We start from the raw sequence: 6,000 nt of genomic DNA on the forward strand, positions 1-6,000 counted from the left end.
TAGAATCTTCGTATTATGTTTTCCTTCTTCTTATTGAAGGTACTACTTGATGTTGTACTTAGTGTATCCCTCAGAAAAGCCACAACATCAAAGGCTTTATGTGACACAAATCTGTCTTCTTTGAGCTGCTCTTGGGTGAGTGCTCTCTTTATGACTCCACCTGCTCCATCATGGTCTCCTTTGCCATGTCTAGAGGCAAAAAAATTCCATCTCATCTCCAAGTTTGTGAGGGTATAGAGCCTTCCAACAAAGAAAAAGGGCCTTGCAGCCTTGAATTGGGCTGCACACCTATGTGACCACACCCAATGCCTTTTAAATTGCAAGCCTTGCTCTTTCAACCAATTCCAATGACTCAAAAAACAATGTTGCACAAAGAGTGTATCATGATCTTTGTCACCAGAAATGTAGAAGTACATCTCCTTTATCACAAAATTATCATCATGTTTGTAGCAGTAGGTGATATGTACCAAGATAGTGCATTGTTCCGAGTGCTAGTGCATTGATTGAATCTCATTCTGTTGTTTGAATGAGTAATTCTCAGCAAAATCAATGACTGATACTATCACATATTCTAGAAAATTTTAGAGACATTCCTTAGATTGGGTAGCCTACCATTTGAAGATAAAATTGTGGGTGATGAATCGTTCTATGTGTTGCTCTACCATAGTCCACAAAGTACCAACACCGACTTGTTTAATAGAGACAAAATCTTTCTCTTTTGATCTTTTACTTCTTTGGTTTTGCCCACAACAGCATCCTCAAAAATCTGCACATTGACAACCCCCAAGCTACAACTTCAAGTGGGCACCTAAGACCTTCTCTAATGGCTTTACATTGTGCACAACATGCCATGAGTTATTCCAACTGATGGAATGTTTCATTTTCTAGTTTACTACAAAGACATGACTCCCAAAATACTGTGATTCCACTGAAGACATGATCTGACACTGTGCATATACCATTCTCTCTATCACATAAGTAGATCTTGCAAGAACAAGCACATGTTGCTCCATGCATACCAAACGAAGGGGACCAAACACGATTGATGTCCTCTTTGAAGTATATCATCTGCATGTGTTGAATACAGCAACAAGTATTCCTGTCCTTCAGCTTCCACACAAAATATGGTTTGTACTTCTCAAAACTACATTGCCCTATAATCACATCAGGATGCATTGATTTGAACCTCAAGAATAACTCTGTGTGTAAATAAAAGCAGATGTTCACTTCTTCAAACAACATAGAAAGCTTATAAAAGCATAGAGAAAAATATAGAAGCATCAAAATGCAAATAAAAGCACATCAGAAGCACAGCATAAAATCACTTCTAAGAAAATTTGAGAAGTACAAAATCACAAGGCACATAAAAGCACAAAGAAGCACAAAAAAGCACACTATTGTAAAGCAAAAAAAAGCACATGAAAACACAAAAAAGCACAACCAAGTATATAAAGCACACAAAATCACAACAATAAAATGCATTCAAGTACTAGAAAAGCTCCAAGCACAATACAAAAGCACCAAAAAGCACACCACAAAAGCACAACCAAGAATATAAAAGCACACAAAAGCACACCACAAAAGCACATGAAAGCACAAAAAAGCACACAAAGAATATAAAAGCACACAAAAGCACATGAAAGCACAAAAAAAGCATATAAAAGCACACCACAAAAGCACGACCAAGAATATAAAAGCACACAAAAGCACATCAAAGCACTTGAAAGCACAAAAAACCACAACCAAGAATATAAAAGCACACCACAAAAGCACATGAAAGCACTTGAAAGCCCAAAAGCACACATGAAAGCACAAAAAAAAGCATATAAAAGCACATAAAAGCACACCACAAAAGCACATGAAAGCACAAAAAAGCACAACCAAGAATATAAAAGCACACAAAAGCACATGAAAGCACTTGAAACCACAAAAAAGCACACAAAGAATATAAAAGCACAGCACAAAAGCACATGAAAGCACAAAAAAGCACAACCAAGAATATAAAAGCACAAAAAGCACACCACAAAAGCACATCAAAGCACTTGAAAGCACAAAAAATCACAACCAAGAATATAAAAGCACACCACAAAAGCACATGAAAGCACAAAAAAGCACACAATAAAAGCACACAAAAGCACATGAAAGCACAAAAAGGCATATAAAAGCACATAAAAGCACATGAAAGCACAAAAAAGCACAACCAAGAATATAAAAGCACACAAAAGCACACCACAAAAGCAATGAAACCACTTGAAACCACAAAAAAGCACACAAAGAATATAAAAGCACACAAAAGCACATGAAAGCACAAAAAAAGCACATAAAAGCACACCACAAAAGCACATGAAAGCACAAAAAAGCACAACCAAGAATATAAAAGAAGACAAAGCACAAAAAAGCACAACCAAGAATATAAAAGCACGCAAAATCACACCATAAAAGCACTTGAAACCACAAAAAAGCACACAAAGAATATAAAAGCACACAAAAGCACATGAAAGCATAAAAAAAGCACATAAAAGCACACCACAAAAGCACATGAAAGTACTTGAAAGCACAAAAAATCACAACCAAGAATATAAAAGCACACCACAAAAGCACATGAAAGCACAAAAAAGCACACAATAAAAGCGCACAAAAGCACATGAAAGCACATAAAAGCATATCACAAAAGCATATGAAAGCACAAAAAAGCACAACCAAGAATATAAAAGCACACAAAAGCAATGAAAGCACTTGAAACCACAGAAAAGCACACAAAGAATATAAAAGCACATAAAAGTACATGAAAGCACAAAAAAGCACAACCAAGAATATAAAATCACACCACAAAAGCACATGAAAGCACAAAAAAGCACACAAAGAATATAAAAGCACACAAAAGCACATGAAAGCACAAAAAAGCATATAAAAGCAAATAAAAGCACGCCACAAAAGCACATGAAAGCAAAAAATAGCACAACCAAGAATATAAAAGCACACCACAAAAGCACATGAAAGCACTTGAAAGCACAAAAAAGCACACAAAGAATATAAAAGCACTCTAAAGCACATAAAAGCACACCACAAAAGCAAATGAAAGCACAAAAAAGCACAACCAAAAGCACACAAAAGCACATGAAAGCACAACCAAGAATATAAAAGCACACTACAAAAGCACATGAAAGTACAAATAAGTACACAAAAACATATAAAAGCACACCACATAAGCACATGAAAGCATGTGAAAGTACAAAAAAGCACACCACATAAGCACATGAAAGCATATGAAAGTACAAAAAAGCACACCACATAAGCACATGAAAGCATATGAAAGTACATAAAAGCACAACACATAAGCACATGAAAGCATATGAACTAGAAAAGCACATACAAACACATGAAAGAACAAAAAAATAATAAAAAGCACAACCAAGCATATAAAAGCACACAGAAAGGATTTAAGCACAAGACAAACATGAAAATCTTACCTGGGACTCTTCAAGAAAATGAGTTGGATGCTTAGTGTATTGCTTTTTAGCAACACGGCGATATATATCCTTTTTATTTGGAGACACTCGAGTGTTCTATGTCCAGAAGTTGACAACAAGTTCCGTGACTTTCTCATCAAAAGCACAAACTAAAAGCTGACGTTTGCATAAATCTAGTGGAAGCTTCTCTCCAGCTTCATTGCAGGAAAGAATTTGATGGGCATGATGAAAAGCTCTTGGATGTACATCTAAAATTCTAGAGACCTAGCCAATGGATACCTCATGGTCTCTTGGCAATGCATTTAACAAGCAAGTGAGAGTGCTTCTTTTGACAAACAATTCAACACTTGATCTGGGATTCTTTAGGATTTGCAGAGATTCTTTCAGAGCAGAAAGCAGTGCTGCGCTTGCATTCTGCAATCTTTTGGGAACTTAAGGGGAAATTTTATGAAGCTTCAAGGTGCAGAGGAAATTTTTTGGGGGACTTAAGAGGAACATTTATGAAGCTTTAAGATGTGAGGAAAATATTTTGGGGACTTAAGGGAAATGTTTATGAAGCTTTAATATGTGAGGCACATTTAATGCCTGGTGGTGATGAGCATCCAACATGGACCAAGTGATGACAAAGGCGTTAGTCCTGATCAATTGCCCACCAACATTGCCCAACCTAGGCCATTGATCATGATGGAAAAGTCCATAAGGGGGACTTTAAAACCTCTAAGTATTTGATATCTCAATCATTCATAGGTAGATATCGAACCTGTATCTTGCAATAGCTCAACTCAAAATTCTAACCCCACTAGCCCCCCCAATGGTTCATTATTTATAGTGATCTTGTTTTTTTATACTTTATTCAAAAGATAAGATGGACAACTTTTTAAAGTAGCTCTTATGATGGGATCCTAGCTGAAATCTCATGATAAACACTACTCACCCGATCTACTGTGGCCTTCCTATACCGTTGATCAACTTTATAATTATGAATTGGTCCCATAGTGTTGGAAAATCAAGTGAAGGCGGAAAAGATTGACAATTTATTCAAAGTTCATAAAAACAAAATTTAAAAGAATACTAAAATCCCCTACTTCATAAAAATGGAATTCATAAGCTAAAAAATGGAAGTCAAAACCTTTTGAAAGCATAAATGGAGGCAAAAAACCTCTAACCTTGAATTATAGAGTGCAAAAAATTCAAAAATTCAAAATTAAAGATTATTCTTACATAGGCAACAAATGTTTTTAATTCCATAATACAAATCATAGAATTGTATAAATTTAATAGTAAACTTTAATAACTTGAATTCTTCATTGCAACTCAACTAGCCATGTTACAGCCATCCTATTGGTTATAGAAGAATGACCTATAATAGAAAAACATATGGAAAAGTTTTATAGAATCATAGAGCTCTCTTATATTAAAGTTTAAACACATAGACATTTTGCTGATCGTCGAAAAGGTTAAACAATGTTACAAGATATAAATTAACTACATTGGGGATTGACTCGAGGCACATGAGTGCCCTAACCATGTTTCAACTTATAATTAATCCAAACAAACCTATGCAATGAGGATAAGCATCAAGCATTAATCCTTGTTCATATGAAGGATCTAATGGATATGATAGAGGTATTCTAATCCTTTGGTATAGGTTTGAATCCTATTGGACATAATTTCGTGTTTGGTTGAATGATTCACATGATCAATAAGAGATTGTAGGAAAGTAATGATACCACCCCAAACAAAATAGATCAGAGAATATACATACATATATATATAGTCCCACACACAAAAGCTCCTTATTCCAAGTACATAATTCTAAAACCTCTATACCTTGAAAAATAAAGCAAGAAAAACCTCCCTTTTTCACTTCTGAGGGTCTTGTAATAAGGAATTTTTAGAATCCTCCTTTTTAAAATTTGGGACTTTAAATCCAAAAAATTGGGGGTATTAAACCTAGGTTTTGTGTGAACACTGGATTGAGTACATACTTGGTATGTAGTGGGCAGAAAAGGTGAAATGATGTGCAAGGGCATGCTAAAAGCATCCAATAGGACAAGGGGGAAGGGCAGGATGTATGCACATGATTGTGAAGAGGCCAGTTGGACAATAAATGAGGGACGTGAGTATGTATATCATATCAATAGTAGTTACAAACTTAGTCAACTCAAAACCCTCCTTATACCTAAGATACGACCGATTGCATCTTTGTTGCCACCTTGCCATGCCCAGCAATTCATGGTTCACGTGCATCTTCTGGGAGATCATGTATTCAAATTAAATCATAGCGTTTTGAGTATCTCAACCTTGTTTGTCATTAGTTTTACTGATTTTCTTCATCACCTTCTCCACAAGGATCATCCTCCATCGTGCAGCATTCGTGTCCATATTCCTGAGCTCTCTTTCTTCCATCACCTACAATTTGGAATTCCTATCCATGTTCCTACTTTTGGAATTCCTTCTTCCATCACCTGTAGTTTATTTTGTAGCACAATCCATCCGGCTAGCCTCATCCCTTTCTTGGTGCAGCATT

The sequence above is a fragment of the Dipteris shenzhenensis genome, chromosome 5 (assembly GCF_047967505.1).
Source record: "Dipteris shenzhenensis isolate YYH24624 ecotype China chromosome 5, Dip_SZ_1.0, whole genome shotgun sequence".
NCBI lineage: Eukaryota > Viridiplantae > Streptophyta > Polypodiopsida > Gleicheniales > Dipteridaceae > Dipteris > Dipteris shenzhenensis.